Here is a 19,244-nt window from a genome sequence, read left to right on the forward strand (position 1 = left end):
AATAATAAAAAGATCTAAAGGTCGTCTCGCGCCTAAACGCACATGTGCAGGCCGTCAAATCAAAGACACTCCTTCGATATAAAGTAGATTTTTACGAAAATTAAATGTTTCATATTGTCACTTTCACGACGTTGGAGTAATAACATGTTCAACTACTTAAGACGTGTGAAATCTAAGTTGTGCGTTTAGATTTTGCGAAAATTCACAACTAATGAAGAATGTTTCACTTCTCTCATTGACTCATCAAAACCCTTAACACCGGCCTGGTCTGTTTCGTAAACATTCCCGGGAGTCTGGCGATGTTGCGCTTCTGCGTTTTGAAACTCTCTGTTATAACCTTACAAGTGTTTTATATTTATGGAGCTTATACACTATATATACAAAATATATATACTATATATTCAACATGGCACTGTCATAGGATGCCGCCTTTCCAACAAATCAATTTCGTAAAATTTCTGCCCTGCTAGAGCTGCCCCATCAACTGAAAGTGCTGTTATTGTGAAGTGGAAATGTCTAGGAGCAACACCTGCGAAGTGGTAGGCCACACAAGCTCACAGAACAGAACTGACTGAGTGCTGAAGCGTGTAGAGCGTAAAAATCATCTGTCCTCGGTTGCAACACTCAATATAGAGTTCCAAACTGCCTTTGGCAGCAAGGTCAGCACAATAACTGTTCATAGGAAGCTTCATCAAATGGGTTTCCTTAGCCGCGCAGCTGCACACAAGCCTAAGATCACCATGCACAATGCCAAGCGTCAGCTGGACTGGTGTAAAGCACGCCGCCATTGGACTCTGGAGCAGTGGAAACGCGTTCTCTGGAGTGATGAATCAGGCTTCACCATCTGGCAGTCCGACAGACTAAACTGGGTTTGGCGGATGCCTGGAGAACGCTACCTGCCCCAAGTGCCAACTGTAAAGTTTGGTGGAGGAGGAATAATGGTCTGGAACTTTTTCTCATGGTTCGGGCTAGGCCCCTTTAGTTCCAGTGATGGGAAATCTTAACACTGCAGGATACAATGACATTCTAGACAATTTTGTGTTTCCAATTTTGTGGCAACAGTTAGGGGAAGTCCCTTTCCTGTTTCAGCATGAGAATGTCCCTGTGCACAAAGCGAGGTCCATACAGAAATGCTTTGTTGAGATAAGTGTGGAAGAACTTGACTGGTCTGCACAGAGCCCTCACCTCAACCCCATCGAACCCCTTTGGAATGAATTGGAACGCTGACTGAGAGCCAGGCCTAATTGCCTAACATCAGTGCCCAACCTTACTAATGCTCTTGTGGCTGAAAGGAAGCAAGTCCCCGCAGCAATGTTCCAACATCTATTGGAAAGCTTTTGCAGAGGCTGTTATAGCAGCAAAGGGGGGACCAACTCCATATTAATGCCCATGATTTTGGAATGAGATGTTAAACGAGCAGGTGTCCAACATACTTTTGGTCATGTTGTGTGTATGACAACATCACACAGAACAGAGTGTGATGGAGAGGAGTCGTCGATGGCCTGCTCCAAAGTAGCGATGGGCCTATAATAAGTAGACAAACAAACACAGCCAAACACTTAAAGGCCCAATTCAGACGTTTTTATATCAATATCAAATAATTTCTAGGTAACAATTAAGTAGGCTACGTCAATGTAATAGATTTCCATTAAAATGGGCAAAATAGCTGTTTAGCAAAAAACTCTAACTGAAAACTAGATGTTATTGGCAGAGAGGTTTGGAACTCTCTTTGTTATTAGTCTGTTAACCAATTTACCGCATGGTGATGCCATGGAAAGCCAAAACTATTCAAACTTTCTGATTAGAAGGTACTGTGTAGATTGTATTTTCAACCAGCAACTAACACTGCACAATGTTTTTCCTACTTTTACAGTGTTAGTTTCATCAGCTGTTGTAATATGAAATAAAACACAGAAAACAATAATGTTTTTGACTGCACTGGGCTTTTAACCATTTTCAACTCCTAGAGCTTTTAATGTTATTAAAGACAACATACAGCATATAGCCCAGTATTTCATAATACAGAACAGCATTGTTAAAAATAATTGTGATTCTTATGACAATGAGAGAGAGATATACAGTAGCCTAGTAGGCCAATACTTTGAACAGGTGGTCTAAGTAATTAATTAGTTACAGTCATTTGCTACTATGACGATGGAATAGCTGAGCCTACGAGGCCGGGCTCTAACCCCAAAGCCTTGTGGTAATAATAAGCTCTTTTCCTTTCCTAAACTGCTAATGAATCCTAATCCTTTAATGCCTGCTGTGTCTGTACTTTTGCTGTCTGCACAAGCCATAGCCTATGTACCCCATTTAAACAGTAGGCTAGCTAGAGGATCAATTGTAGAGAAAGAGAATGTGAAGATTATGCTAGTCAAGACCACATTCATATGACAACATTGGTCACTGTAACTGTATATGCCCGAATCACCTCAAAGAGCTGAAAAGGTTGAAGTGCCAATCCCATCAGCTTCATCTGGACCCTGTTGTTGGAGAATGACGTCAAGTGTGGTGTGTCACTGTAAATGACAACCAGGTAGAGCGGGAGGGAGGGAGGGAGGGAGGGAGGGAGGGAGGGAGGGAGGGAGGGAGAGAGAGAGACAGGGAGGTAGAGAGACAGAGGGAGGGAGGGAGGGAATGAGAGACAATTGGCAATATAATGAAAGAGAAAGGATGAGGTGAGGTAGAAGGGTAAAAGGCCTATAGAGATATAATGATAGGGTAGAGTGGAGAACACTGAAACATAAATGAAAGGGGAGGGAAAGAGATTCTTTGCTAATTTATGGTGGAAATGTGTACAGTGCAGTACTTTTTGTAGACCCAACCAAAAACTTGGCATAGGCCTACTGCATCTTTACCATAGTAGTGTATGGTATCCATGACGAAAGCCCCATCCATGTGAAAGGAAAGCAGTCGGGGTTCTGTCAACATGAATGGAAGGAAACAAAGGCAATCCTATGGTGATATCAGTTGCCAGGTATTGCCCTTGAACTATCCTAGCAGCAATGTTGAACTTTCCCTAATGATATTGGTGGTCCACAAAGGAGGATCCTCCATGTGCAGTAAGTTAATAGCCAGGCAGGAAGAGAGAGAATACCCCTGCCCCTTTTTTCACCATAGGATCCAGTGTCAGGCTGTGTAACAGGATATTACAGGCTGAGTGGCTGACTTTACAACTAAGATATGTCCATTCATGACCAGGTTTCATCTACTATTAAGAGCTGAATGGAGCATAACCTGCTTATAGGCATGGTGACAATAGTGTCAGTGTGATAAATTAAACAAAGCAACAACACAATGTAACAGTGTGATATACAGTATAACACATTTTTAATTGCCACTGGACATGATCTTAAATGTGTTGGATTTTTGTGTAGCCTATGCAAAATCCCCCCCTCCCCTCCGTCCTGTTTCCAAGGAGACTTCGTTTGTAAAGCGTGCTGTATTACAGCGTTATATATTGGGGACACGAGTGTTCCCCCAAATGCTCGCGCAACAAAGATACAAATATACCTATTATATCTCGTGAATTTGAAGAAGAAAAAAATAGAGCGTTAAAACGTCAGCAAATCGATGAAAGCCAAAGCGCAGACAAGCGAGTTTTGCTGCACGTGACACTGTTGGTCCGGGATTCGGATCATTTGGAATGGAAATCTGCTCGTGATGCGATTCTCTGAGGAAGTGCTACTTTGAAAAGTAGCCTACTACTATACATGTAAGTAGGCCTATCAAATAAACATACTTCTTCGACTGTAGCAATTTTGAAAGATAATGTCCCATGCTGATTACAGTAGCGGTTTTCTGTTGAGGGATACGGAACAAAGCGAGCTGTGATTGTAGCAAATGTCGAAGTAAACGATAGGCTTTATATTATATTGTTTTGTGACTGAATGTGTCACCTATTTGGGATGATTGCATTATATTATTATTCTATTGTTGGGAGGGCAACAATTATACAGCCGTTATGCATGCTCTGTACAGTAGAGTAGCCTCACCTTTCCACTCATTAGTGCTCATTCCGAAAAAGGTGACAACAGGAACAGTTTGCCTTTGTCCATGCCAAGATGAGAGTATATATTGGGCTGCTAACCAGTAGCTCTGTCTTGAATATTTTTATCAGATGAGTATAATTTGACTGGGGAGCTGTAGAATCATTTTATAGGCTACTTTAATCGGTCTGTGTGGTCTCCGTGTTGTGTCTACGACCTATCTATCTCGCACACCCTATCTAGGTGAGGGAGAAGTAAGAGCTGCAGGAAAGGTCATAATCAAAGCAACTTATGCCGCCTGCGTGCCTGTAAATAACTTAACCGCATTACCTGAATAAAAGGTGTCAGGGATGGAAACACTGAGCTGTAATCTCACCTGGGGAGTTCTGCTTTAGAGCAGGCTGCAGTCTGTCATCAATGGTACCAGGGCCGGTGTTGTGCCGAAAATCTCCCCCCTGCCAGAACCCCCCCCCCCTCTAATTTCCTTCATTTTGTGGCTGGAGTCAAATACTTTCTGTGTCACACATCAGAGTCAAATACTTTCTATAGAACAAACTTCACGTCAGGATAGGCAACCGAAATTAATAATGTATGTGTGTTATATTAAACATAGAGGAGGGAGTTTTCGGCACAACACCGGCTCTAGCTTTTTGGGGGCTCATTCACGATTGAGTGATGATGGCCTATTTTGAAATTCGGTATGCCTAACTTGGGGTTGAGGGTATTACAAATAAAACATTTTCTTGCGACAATATGTGTGGACATAGGCAGCCGTTGCAATTGAAGGATGCATTTTATGCATATTCTACTGAATGAAAATATAAACGCAGCATGTAATGTGTTAGTCCCATTTTTCATGAGATGAAATAAAAGCTCCCAGAAATGTACCATCTGCACAAAACGCTTATTTCTCTCAAATTTTGTACACAAATGAATTTACATCCCTGTTATGAGCATTTCTATTTTGCCAAGATAATCCATCCACCTGACAGGTGTGGCATATAAAGAAGCTGATTAAACAGCATGATCATTACAGAGGTACACCTTGTGCTGGGGACAATAAAAGGCCACTCTAAAATGTGCAGTTTTGTCACACAACACAATGCCACAGATGTTTCAAGTTTTGAGGGAGAGTGCAATTGGCATGCTGACTGCAGGAATGTAACCAGAGCTGTTGCCAGATAAATGAATGTTCCTTTCTCTACCATAAGCCACCTCCAATGTCGTTTTAGAGAATTTGGCAGTACGTCCAACCGGCCTCACAACCGCAGGCCACATGTAACCACACCAGCCCAGGACCTCCACATCCAGCTTCTTCACCTTCTTCGTCTAAGACCAGCCACTCGTACAGCTGATGAAACTGATGAGTGTTTCTGTCTTAAACTCATTCTGACTGGCTGTGCCCGGCTCCCCAGTGGGTGGTCCTGACCCCCAAGTGCCATCCCAGGCCCACCCATGGCTGATCCCCTGCCAATTCATGTGAAATCCATAGATTAGGGCCTAATCAAACAGGTAACAAGTGGAGTCGCAATTCAACGGCTCAGACATGAGACGTATGTGGCAGGGTCAACAGACAATCACGGATTACAAAGGGAAAACCAGCCAAGTCGCGGACACCGGCGTCTTGCTCCCAGACAAGCTAAACACCTTCTTTGTTCACTTTGAGGATAACACAGTGTCTTCGATGTGGCTCGCTCCCAAGGACTGTGAACGCTCGTTCTCCGTGGCCGACGTGAGTAAAACATTTAAGTGTGTTAACCCTCACAAGGCTGCCGGCCCAGACGGCATCCCTAGCCGCGTCCTCAGAGCATGCGCAGACCAGCTGGCTGGAGTGTTTACAGACATATTCAATCTCTCCCAACCCAGTCTGCTGTCCCCACTTGCTTTAAGATGTCCACCATTGTTCCTGTACTCAAGAAAGAAAAGGTAACTGAACTTAATGACTATCGCCCCGTAGCATTTATTTCTGTCATCATGAAGTGCTTTAAGAGGCTAGTTAAGGATAATATCACCTTAACCTTACCTGACACACTAGATCCACTTCAATTTGCTTACCGCCCCAATAGATCCACAGACCATGCAATCGCCATTGCACTGCACATTGCGCTATCCCACCTGGACAAGAGGAATACCTATGTAAGAATGCTGTTCATTGATTATAGCTCAGCCTTCAACACCATAGTACCCTCCAAGCTCATCATCAAGCTCGGAGCCCTGGGTCTGAACCCCGCCGTGTGCAATTGGGTCCTGGGCTTCCTGATGCGCCACCCCCAGGTGGTGAAGGTAGGAAACAACACTTCCACTTCACTGATCCTCAACACAAATGCCCATCAAGGGTGTGTACTCAGACCCTCCTGTACTCCCTGTTCACCCATGACTGTGTGGCCACACACGCCTGATTACCAACAATGACGAGACAGCCTACAGGGAGGAGCTGAGGGCCCTGGCGGAGTGGTGCCAGGAAAATAACCTCAGGAGGCTGAAGAAATTTGGCTTGGCCCCTAAGACCCTCAAAAACTTTCACAGATGCACAATTGAGAGTATCCTGTCTGGCTGTATCACAACCTGGTATGGCAACTCCCCCAGGCCGCAACCGCAGGGCTCTCCAGAGGGTGGTGTGGTCTGCCGAATGCATTAACGGGGGCACACTGCCTGCCCTCGATGATACCTACATTATCCGATGTCACATGAGGACATCAATCACCTGAGCCACGGCCTGTTGACCCCGATATCATTCAGAAGACGAGGTCAGTACAGGTGCATCAAAGCTGGGATCGAGAGACTGAAAAACAGCTTCTATCTCAAGGCCATCAGACTTTTAAATAGCCATCACTAGCCGGCCATCACTAGCCGGTTAGAAGCTGCTGCCCTATATACATAGACATGGAATCACTGGTCACTTTAATAATGTTTACATACTGCTTTACTCATTTCATATGTATATACTGTATTCTATTCTACTGTATTTTAGTCAATGCCACTCTGACATTGCTCATCCTAATATTTATATATTTCTTTATTCCATTATTTTACTTTTAGATTTATGTGTATTGTTGTGACTACTGCAATGTTGGAGCTAGGAACACAAGCATTTCGCTATACCCGCAATAACATCTGCTAAATATGTGTATGTGACCAATACAATTGTATTTAATTTCCTTATATGAACTGTAACTCATAAAAATTGTTGCATGTTGCGTTCATATTTTTGTTCAGTATATATTGATATTCAATAGGCTACGTCAGTCGGTACAAACTTTGATAGAGAAATTATGACATAAAAAAAAAAAAATTGGGGTGGGGGTGCTCTACACCTAAACAAATAGCACTACACCACTCCTCAGGGGCAAAACATTTTAGTGGTCACCCCCCTCTCCTGCAGTTCTACAAATTTTGTCATTGGGCAGAGAGAAAAAAATAGCAGTTTTACAGCAAATTTTCTACAATTCTACCCATTTTTCCATGGGGTGGAGATCAGTTTTAAAGTTAATTTCCTCCAATTCTTTACATTTTGCCATGACTTATGCCATGTTTATGATATCTAAGTGAGAGACAAAAAAAATCAATGGCGCCCCCTGGAGGTCAGGGCCCCTGGATATGCGCCCTGCGTGCCAGGTTGGTATTCGGTCACTTACCAATCTAAAATAGTTTATCTGACATGAATAATTGAGTGAATGTCAGTTACTGACATGTCAAGAGAAAAATTGCTGATGCAGAACCAAGCGGCCTGAGGCCCTAAGCGTCCGCTTATGTTGCTTATGCCTAGAGCGGCCCTGAGTGGTGCTAAGGCTTAGAATCACATGTAGGACTAAAGCCAAGTATCATGATTTTGGTAGAGCAGGAGGAGCAGGTGCACTCCAGCCTTTAGGGAGCAGCATGGGTAAATGATGACTAAGCTCCTGGCGTTTCACTGGTTTGATAGGGCCCAAGAGCGGTAGAGGTTTTATAGAGCCAGATGTGCCTTTTTAAAGTTGCAATATGTAACTTTTTGGGCGATCCGAACAAAATCACATAGAAATGTCATTTATAGATCTGTCATTCCTTATTAAAAGCAAGTCTAAGAAGTGGTAGATCTGTTGTATGTGCACTATTTTGTCATCAAACTTTTTCATCAAAGTCTGGCATTCTCTGGATGAAATCATGCTGGATTGACAGCATGGCCAATGTATTCAGATGCTTTAAATCCTTAAACCCAGACTTGGACCACACACCCTCTCCACCAAATAGCAGGCAAGGGAAGCAAAATAGAGATTGCTTTGCAATGCTCGCAGTTAGCTACTGATTCCTTCCAAACCACTCATTTTTGAATTTGCGATTTGCCAGTAGATTATCGATGTGATTCATGATGATGACTGCTTGTCTAGCTAGCTAGCTTGCTAGCTAAGATATTGAAAGTATGATGTTGACAAGAGCTACGGTAGATAAAACGTGATTTGACATCATTTTATCTGTGGCCAATGACCTTGAGCCTTCTTGGATGGGCACTTTTACTGTAAATCTATAGCAGCAGCCAAGGGGGCTTGAACTGCCTAGCTTGTAGATTCTGCGGTAACATAGTGTCCCCATGAATGGCAGAACACTGAGCCAATCACGGCACAACTAGAGAAGATTTCCAACTCCTACGCTCTGTTCTATCGCTGGCTGCCCCTTCATCACAGAAAGTACTGAGCTAGACTGAAAGACCTGCATTTTGGAGCTTCCTTCCTCAAGAAAGAGACCATGTTTGTATGCGGCTTTATTAACTCAAGGATACATTTTTACATTGTTTGCAAATTGATATGTGACACGAATTAATGCCATAATGTAAAAAATATATATTTATAGTACCAGTCAAAGGTTTGGACACACCTACTCATTCAAGGGTTTTCCTTTACTTGAACTATTTTCTACATAGTAGAATAATGGTGAAGACATCAAAACTATGAAATAACACATATGGAATCATGTAGTAACCAAAAAAGTGTTAAACAAATCAAAATATACTTTATAGTTGAGATTCTTCAAAGTAGGCTTCCTTTGCCTTGATGACAGTGAGCTTTGCACACTCTTGGCATTCTCTCAATCAGCTTCATTATGTAGTCACCTCGGATGCATTCAATTAACAGGTGTGCCTTGTTAAAAGTACATTTGTGGAATTTCTTTCCTTAATGTGTTTCATCCAATCAGTTGTGTTGTGACAAGGTAGTGGTGGTATACAGAAGATAGACCTATTTGGTAAAATACCAAGTCCATATTATGGCAAGAACACCTCAAATAAGCAAAGAGAAACAACAGTCCATCATTACTTTAAGACATGAAGGTCAGTCAATCCGGAAAATTTCAAAAACTTTGAAGGTTTCTTCAAGTGCAGTCGCAAAAACCATCAAGAGCTATGATGAATCTGTGGCTATGAGTACCACCACAGGAAAGGAAACCCCAGAGTTACCTCTGCTGCAGAGGACATGTTCATTAGAGTTACCAGCCCAAATAAATGCTTTACAGAGTTCAAGTAACAGACACATCTCAACATCAACTGTTCAGAGGAGACTGTGAATCAGGCCTTCATGGTCGAATTGCTGCAAAGAAACCACTACTAAAGGACACCAATAATAAGAAGAGACTTGCTTGGGCCAAATAACATGAGCAATGGACATTAGACCGGTGGAAATCTGTCCTTTGGTCTGATGAGTCCAAATTTGAGATTTTTGGTTCCAACCGCTGTGTCTTTGTAAGACGCAGAGTAGGTGAACGAATGATCTCCGCATGTGTGGTTCCCACCGTGAAGCATGGAGGAAGAGGTGTGTTGGTGCTTTGCTGGTGACACTGTCAGTGATTTATTTAGAATTCAATGCACACTTAACCAGGATGGCTACCACATCATTCTGCAGTGATACGCCATCCCATCTGGTTTGCGCTTAGTGGGACTATCCTTTGTTTCTCAATAGGACAATGACCCAACACACCTCCAGGCTGTGTAAGGGCTATTTGACCAAGGATAGTGATGGAGTGCTGCATCAGATGACCTGGCCTCCACAATCACCTGACCTCAACCCAAATGAGATGGTTTGGGATGAGTTTGGGATGAGTTGGACCACAGAGTGAAGGAAAAGCAGCCAACAAGTGCTCAGCATATTTGGGAACTCCTTCAAGACTGTTGAAAAAGCATTCCAGGTGAAGCTGGTTGAGACAATGCCAAGAGTGTGCAAAGCTGTCATCAAATGGCAAAGGGTGGATACTTTGAAGAATCTAAAAATTAAAATGTATTTTGATTTGTTTAACACTTTTTTGGTTACTACATGATTCCGTATGTGTTATTTCATAGAAAATAGTAAAAATAAAGAAAATCCCTTGAATGAGTAGGTATGTCCAAATGTTTGGCTGGTACTGTATATATACCATTGAAGTCTATATACAGTATAGACTTAGCCAAATACATTTAAACTCAGTTTTTCACAATTCCTGACATTTAATCCTAGTAAATATTCACTGTCTTAGGTCAGTTAGGATCACCACTTTATTTTAAGAATGTGAAATGTCAGAATAATAGTTGAGAGAATGGTTTATTTCAGCTTTTATTTCTTTCATCACATTCCCAGTGGGTCAGAAGTTTACATACACTCAATTGCATTGCCTTTAAATTGTTTAACTTGGGTCAAATGTTTTGGTTAGCCTTCCACAAGCTTCCCATAAGTTGGGTGAAATTTGGCCCATTCCTCCTGACAGAGCTGGTGTAACGGAGTCAGGTTTGTAGGCCTCCTTGCTCGCACATGCTCTTTCAGTTCTGCCCACCAATTTTCTATGGGATTAAGGTCAGGGCTTTGTGATGGCTACTCCAATACCTTGACTTTGTTGTCCTTAAACCATTTTGCCACAACTTTGGAAGTATGCTTGGGGTCATTGTCCATTTGGAAGACCCATTTGCGACCAAGCTTTAACTTTCTGACTGATGTCTTGAGATGTTGCTTCAATATATCCACATCATTTTCCTCCCTCATGATGCCATCTATTTTGTGAAGTGCACCAGTCCCTCCTGCAGCAAAGCACCCCCACAACATGATACTGCCACTTCCGTGCTTCATGGTTGGGATGGTGTTCTTCGGCTTGCAAGCCTCCCCCTTTTTCCTCCTAACATAACGATGGTCATTATGGCCAAACTGTTCTATTTTTGTTTCATCAGACCAGAGGACATTTCTCCAAAAAGTATGATCTTTGTCCCAATGTGCAGTTGCAAACCATAGTCTGGCTTTTTTATGGTGGTTTTGGAGCAGTGGCTTCTTCCTTGCTGAGCGGCCTTTCAGGTTATGTCGATATAGGACTCGTTTTACTGTGGATATAGATACTTTTGTACCTGTTTCCTCCAGCATCTTCACAAGGTCCTTTGCTGTTGTTCTGGGATTGATTTGCACTTTTCGCACCAAAGTACGTTCATCTCTCGGAGACAGAACACGGCTCCTTCCTGATCGGTATGACGGCTGCGTAGTCCCATGGTGTTTATACTTGCATACCATTGTTTGTACAGATGAACGTGGTACCTTCAGGCGTTTGTAAATTACTCCCAAGGATGAACCAGACTTGTGGAGGTCTACAATTTTTTTTCTGAGGTCTTGGCTGATTTCTTTTCATTTTCCCATGATGTCAAGCAAGGAGGCACTGATTGTGAAGGTAGGCCTTGAAATACATCCATAGGTACACCTCCAATTGACTCAAGTGATGTCAATTAGCCTATCAGAAACTTCTAAAGCCACAACATTATTTTCTGGAATATTCCAAGCTGTTTAAAGGCACTGTCAACTGTCAACACTGGAATTGTGATACAGTGAATTATAAGTGAAATAATCTGTCTGTAAACAATTGTTGGAAAAATTCCTTGTGTCATGCACAAAGTAGATGTCCTAACCGACTTGCCAAAACTATAGTTTGTTAACAAGAAATTTGTGGGGTGGATGAAAAACGAGTTTTAATGACTTCAACCTAAGTGTATGTAAACTTCCAAGTTCAACTGTATATATGATTCTTTTTGCTAAACAGAGCCTGCCCTGAATGACGGGTCACCACTGCATATAGCCTATAGTCAGTCCCAGGTGACTCACTAGTCACAACACTTGATGGGACGGACATCTTAGTGTATCATCGGTAATTTATGCTGTATAGATGAGGTAGGTGGCCGGTAGCCTAGTGGTTAGAGCATTGGGCCACTAACCGAAAGTTCGCTGGTTTGATTACCTGAGCTGACAAGGTGAAAATCTATGGATGTGCCCTTGAGCAAGGCATTTAACCATAATTTGCTCCAGAGGTGCCAGATTACTATGGCTGAGCCTGTAAAACAACACATTTCCCTGAAGCTCACCGGTGTATGTGACAGTAAAAAACATCTATGTGAAGACCATATCTCTTCCGTGTGTGATGGAAGGATTGCAGAGGAAGTCATGCAAGGGCACTCTCATTCCATGCTTCCATGATTTTCTTTGCACAACTGGTTTTATATAGGATTCCCCCTGGTTCATGTGATTATAGAACTCACTCTGCACTACTAAAGCATGAAACACACCGAGAATATCACTGCCGATAGACTGCCGATAGGTAATTATCATAGTGAGAGGCCGTTCCTTCTCTTGCTAAAACAAAAGCGGTACCTGCTACGTGCCGACCCGGTAGTGACGAACCTAACATTTCTACTTGTAGAATCACAATGCTCGTTAGTGGCCAACAACTTCACTTTGAGCAAATCAGAGAGCACGAACACCCACTTGGGGGAGCCAACAGGAGAGACAACAAAAAGGAAAAAAGAGGGCATTTTCTCTGTACATCCACGGATGAGCCAATAACACTTCATATGCAATGTTGGCTATGGGATGGTAGCTAGCTAAATGCATAGATGCAACACATACAAAACTAAATACTTCCTCCAAGCTAGCTAACCACTGCAGCTAGTATTGATATTATGATTAAATCACAATGGATTAGCTAGTTTCCATGAAACAGCTGCCTGTGTTAGCCTCTGAGTTAGTGCAGAGTCCTTAGCTAGCTAGCTAACGTAAACTCAACCCATTCCATACAAATGTGCACAACCGCGACATTCAAACAAGGCTGCAAAGAAAACTAATGGGACTGTAGCGACTGTGTTGACTTCAAAATCTGAGGTGTGACAAGCGTTGATCGACATGGTAATGGCTCTATAGTATAGAGAGAAAAGTAGAAAAAATTGACCCTCCGTTACATCGTGACGTGTCATGCCGTAACGTACAGCACGCATAAAGCAACTATTTTTGTCTTACAATCTCTCTCCACCTGGCGTAGCACTTCTCTCATCATTTAAAAACAAGAAATGGACAGTGACAGGGGTAAGGGGGATACCTAGTCATTTTTCGCGTCATCACTGCAAGCGATCATGACTCTCAAAGCCGCTGTTTACTTCTGAAGGTCACTTTAGCACCGCCCTAAAAACCTGATTCAAATTCGACACAAACCTTCAAATAGGTATGTAATGACACATTATATAAACTCTTTATAGTGTTTTATTTACATTTTAGAGGCGATAAGTTGGACCGATCGAATGAAAAAAAGCTGTTTCCCCACACGACATCTCTCCTTCTCACTATCACGCATTAGTTTCGCTTCTCCACCCGCCATTTTTAAAAAGACCCGACGGAGCTCATTGCCTTTTTGAATCATGCAGAAACGGGCAGCGTGGAGGTCTTGTAATAGATTCTGTTGGAAAGGGTAGAAATTGTGCTTTACAATGGTATTGACATTACAGTTGATCTGGAAGTATTACGTTTTTTGGGTGCTAAAATAAGGTCAATTGTACGGACCAAGGCGATGTACAAAAGTGAGTGAGTTTATGTTAGCTATCTATGTTGTGCTAAAATTAGCTAGCTAGTATGGGATTATGGAGCATGAATTAAATTGTTTCTTCGTCATCTTGCTAGGTAGTTATCTAGCTGTGGCCATCTGGCTAGTATCAACAAGGGGTTTCTACAAAATAGTAACATTAGCGCAGCTAGCTAGCTAACATTAGAATCTAGACACACAAAGACATGCATTGCCAAACAACAGTACTGCCACCTTCTGGTTTGGAGTATTTTATCAAGGCTGAGTGGCTGACTACTTCAAGGTCTTTGCTGTGTGAACATAAAAGAGATTGACTGGCAGGCAAACTTTTGAAAATCCTACTGGTGTGTCTGAGCTTTAAGACACAAGCTTGACATTGAACAACAAGAGTGATCATAGCCTTAACAGGTGGATTATTCACGCTGTGCCTCAGAGCTTAACAGGGATTTAATCAAGCGATGTGCTGTGGACAAAGGTCAGCAAATGTTGCTGTGGGTTCCTACACTACAGTATGTCTCTAGCTGGCCACACACTCTCTCTCACACACACACACACACAAAAAAAGAGTCAATAGCACTAGATGTAATTAGACAGACAGGCAGTTTAGTCAGGCTGAAGCAGCAGATATCCCTGGCAGGCAGGTAGGTGAGGGGTCTTATGCTGATGTACACTTGAGACAGCCATCCTAATGCCTATTGCTGATGCATACTTGAGACCGTCATCGTACCGTAATGCAATCTATTTTCATTTGGAGCATGTTGGCATTACTTTTCTCCTCTGAGTGTAATTGTGTTCATTCCATTAAGCTATTGGCTGAGATCAGGACTTTTAGGTCCAATGACTTCCAAATAGTTAAGTAAAAGCCATTAGAGAACAGTCATTAGGTGATTACGGTAATAACTCATATTCTACTTTTGCGTAGTATGCCAATCAAGATGCAGTTACACCCCCATATTCACTGCATAACTGAGCAGACTCATGTACTGCAGTTTACCGTAAGGTTTGAGGCTCCTTAATCTGTGTCCTTCTCAAAATGCTTAGGTTAAGCCTATTTACTGTAGCAAACACAGCTTGTGTTGCTGAGTGGATCTCTAACATACTGGTCTTTGGATTTCGGTATGAGTCATCAATTGGCTTCTTATTTGCACACTCTTCACTGCTGCTGTCCAACATATTTGTGACAGACAGGAGATATTATATTTTCATACTTGGATGAAAATCATAGGGCGCCATAAATATTGCTTCATGTGTATCTTATTTGGAGATTGTCTGTGTCCCTCCTTCCCAGTGCAGCAGCTCAGGTAGCTCTGACTGGACTGATGGAAGGGAGGGTCTACCGTGTACCCCCCTGCGCCTTGAAAGCACTGACATCAAATCAGTTGCTTGGCACTTGCCCTTGATCAGAGGAATGCTGCCTTTCAAGAGCACCATTATCTCTCTAATGTAAAAAGAATGTGGAAAATGACAAACTGATTAAATAACTCAATCTCCACTATCTAACTCCCTCGATATGGCTACCTCATGGTGTGAATTTGGAATAAGTGGGACACTTTTTGCATTTCTGTCTTCTGTAACCTGTTTTGACATTTATCCAACATATTAGCCCAACACATGATACATTTCTGAAATCCTCAAGATGTTTCCTAATCACAAAAAAGAACAACAAAAATGTTGATATCATATTCACAGGAGGCATGACACACCTATTTGTCAAAACCATATTTTCAGTTTGCATTTGGTAGACTGGGACAGTAGGTTAGATAAATTGGGACACCATTATTAAAGTCCTAATTCTACCCCAGTGACAATTCCATTTTGTGTGATTAGGAAACATCTTAGGATTTCAGAAATTGACTAATATGCTGGATAGATCCCTGGAGAGGTTACAGAAGACGGAAATGCAAAAAATGCTACAATGAAAAATGTAAAGGATTTAGGACTAGAATAACTAGAGCCCTGCCTAACCTATGTACTGTACAGGTGGTCGCTAATGTAAACTGGATCTCTTTCCTCCATTGGAAAAGCCTATATAAGACTGTCCCACTTTACCTACTCCATGCCTTCCTACTTTAGCTAGCAATGGTTGGTAAAGCGAGACAACAATGTTTTTTATTTATTACAAAATGTAAACATAATATTGGCAACTTATATGTATTTTAATGCACCAGTACATAGTATGCACATTTACATCACAATAGGGCACAGTGTATTATTTATGAAAGTTTTATAACTTTAACATCAAAACAGAAAAAAGTTATGTCACTGATCTTACCGTGTGCTTTGTGGGGTGAGCTTCCTGTTTGAAGCTTGCTCTGTCCCCCTCTATGATGTCACATCAATGAAGTGATGTGATTTTGATCATGTGGTTTCTCTGCAAGGGCTTAGTAACAATAGTTTTGATTTTCTCTTGTCAAACCAAGATAAAAACGTGTCAGGATTAAGCTGTCCCAGTTTATATGATGTCCCACTCTTTCCAAATTCACTATTGCTATAATTTATTGGTTACAGGTCAAGGTTCTAATGGAAAAACAGAACAATACAATGGAAATTTGATAGTGTCAGCCAGGTAAATAACGACTGCAGAAAGCCTGTTCATTTTAGAGGGCACCCCCACCCCCTGTCCCCCCTCCACCACAGTAACCTCTTCCCCAGGGACCTAGGAGCAATCTTTTTTCCTGGCTGGTGGCTAAACAGATCCTATTGTGTCTTGTTAAAACATCAGTCACAGCTGCATGAAGAGAGGGAGAGAGAAAGAGAGAGAAGGAAAGGGAGATGAGAGGGAGAGGGGGATGAAAGAGAGAGAGAGAGAGAGGAGAGATATAAAGGCAGAGGAGGATCCCCCTCCCAGACAGACAATCAACAAAAGCGCATCAGGCTAGGCAGGCCAGGGGCGGTGGTGCAGAGGGCGCAGCAGAGCACACACAAACACACACATGTGGCTGTTGTAGAGAGCCAATAATTACCATCACTGGGGTATTTAAAGACTATACAGCTGGGGCAACAACACACCACTAATGACTCACTGCACACTGATCTATAGCTGTTTAGGATAGTGAAATGGTTAATTAACACACATGCACACACACAGACACGCCCTCACGCACACGCAAAAGGCTTGTTTTCAGCTGTCCTCAGTTGTCAGGGTTTCCATCCGCGAACAAGGAGAATAAAAAGCCAAGTGGAAAATAAATGGCACTTAGTCAAAGAGGAAAGCAGCAAGGTCACCAGTCACCACTAAATAACATGCTAATACCCCTGCACTTACTGTACTACCCATGTTCTGCTGGGTCAAACAAAACATACCAGGCCTGTCTGTTGGGGCTTAAAGTGTTATTTGGTTCTGGGTTGCTGAGATTAGTTGGGGGTTAAACCTCTTAAAATGGGAATGGGCCTTTGACTACTGGTATGTATGAACTACACTGAACGAAAAATATAAACGCAACATGTAAAGTGTTGGTCCCATGTTTCATGAGCTGAAATAAAAGATCCCAGAAATGTTCCATACGCACAAAAAGCTTATTTCTCTCCAATTTTGTGCACAAATTTGTTTACATCCCTGTCAGTGAGCATTTATCCTTTGCCAAGATAATCCATCCACCTGACAGGTGTGGCATATCAAGAAGCTGATTAAACAGCATGATCATTTCACAGGAGCACCTTGTGTTGGGGACAATAAAAGGCCACTCTAAAATGTGCAGATTTATCAGGTCCTGTGTGGCTCAGTTGGTAGAGCATGGTGTTTGCAATGCCAGGGTTGTGGGTTTGATTCCCACGGGGGACCAGTACGGAGAATTTTTTTAAATGAAATGTATGCATTCATTACTGTAAGTTGCTCTGGATAAGAGTGTCTGCTAAATGACGAAAAAAAATGTATCACACAGTGCTACAGATGCAGTTGGCATGCTGAACTGTTGCCACAGAATTGAATGTTAATTTCTCTACCATAAGCTGCCTCCAATATCGTTTTAGAGAATTTGGCAGTACGTCCAACCGGCCTCACAACCACGCCAGCCAAGGATCTTCACATCCGGCTTCTTCTGGGGGGCCAAGTGGCGCAGCAGTCTAAGGCACTGCATTGCAGTGCTAGAGGCGTCACTACAGACTCGGGTTTGATCCCGGCTGTATCACAACCGGCTGTGATCTGGAGACCCATAGGGCAGTGCACAATTGGCCCAGCGTCATCCGGGTTAGTGGAGGGTTTGGCCAGGGTAGGCCATCATTGTAAAAAATGATTTGTTCTTAACTGACTTGCCTAGTTAAATAAAGGTAAAATGAAATAAAAATGTACATTTACCTGCGGGATCATCTGAGCTAGCCACCCGGACAGCTGATGACACTGAGGAGTTGTTCTGTCTGTAATAAAGCCCTTTTGTGGGGAAAACATTCTGATTGGCTGGGCTTGGCTCCACCCATTGCTGCGCCCCTGCCCAGTCATGTGAAATTGACTGATTTCCTTATATGAACTGTAACTCAGTAAAATCATTGGAATTGTTGCATGTTGTGCTTATATTTTAGTTCAGTATAGTTTCCTGTCATGCTGTATGTTGTTTCACCGTCCATCGGAATTCCACTATGGCATTCCCATGCACATGCTATAGATTATTTTGTCATCACATGATGCCCCTGGTCCACTGACAGCCTTTGAAATTATGTCAATACCTTTTCTCCACAAGATTCAACCTAGCCTACAGTGCTAGGACCTGTTTGCATTTATAACACGCTATTAGTAAGATAGCTTGCAGACCAGCGGGAAAATATACCATTGTTGGTGTCTGACAGTTACTGCTAAAATATTATCTCCCATTAATTATCTCCCATTAATAAACCTGAGATTAGCCGTTGTGCTTTGTTCAATGCATGATTTAGCTATTTTCTTTGTTTCTTAAAGAACATTCAAGGTGGATGAAATCTATGGGTTTAGGCCTGTACCTATTTTGCGATACCTGTGGTAGCCTATAGCTGTTCTGTCATAATGAAAGTCCCCCTTGTGCTAAAAGGCAGACATATCACAGTTCACAGCTCTCTGCTTGGTAAAAGCTCCCCCTGTGTGCTCTCTCTGTGTGCACACATCATTGGACTAGCCATGAGTAAATATATAGAGAGGCTCCAGCTGTGCTCTTTCCCACCCCTGTGCCTCAGCCCTCTTATCCCCCCACCTCAGCCCTGCCTGCCTGCCTGGCTGGCTGGTCCTTCTCCCTGTCTATGGACTGGCTGTGGTTGAGTGGCTGGAAGGCTGAAAGGTAATGACTGATCACTCTTCTCTGTGGGGTGCCCGTGCTTGCAGCCTAGCACACAAGACCCAGCCTACAGACTACAGCCAGCCACATAACAGCAGTTCCAGTCCACAGCACTCTCTTATTTTAGGACAGTAGTTCACCAGGAATTCCCATCAGCTCCTCTGGTGGAATTAGCCGCTAGCCACCATTCACTGTACCATTATGACTG

At 42.6% G+C, this 19,244-nt stretch overlaps 1 protein-coding gene across 1 annotated transcript in view; it reads left to right on the plus strand.

Moving 5' to 3' along the window:
• The first annotated feature begins 3,422 nt into the window (after window positions 1-3,422).
• The window catches only part of LOC106586423 (uncharacterized), an 80,766-nt gene continuing 64,944 nt past the window's right edge, over window positions 3,423-19,244 (plus strand). Inside the window, exon 1 of the mRNA XM_014173658.3 lies at window positions 3,423-3,715. The gene's annotated coding sequence lies outside the window, so the exon portion shown is untranslated. The remainder of the gene's footprint in view (window positions 3,716-19,244) is intronic.

This window comes from Salmo salar, chromosome 25 (assembly GCF_965601325.2).
Source record: "Salmo salar chromosome 25, fSalSal1, whole genome shotgun sequence".
Classification (NCBI taxonomy): domain Eukaryota; kingdom Metazoa; phylum Chordata; class Actinopteri; order Salmoniformes; family Salmonidae; genus Salmo; species Salmo salar.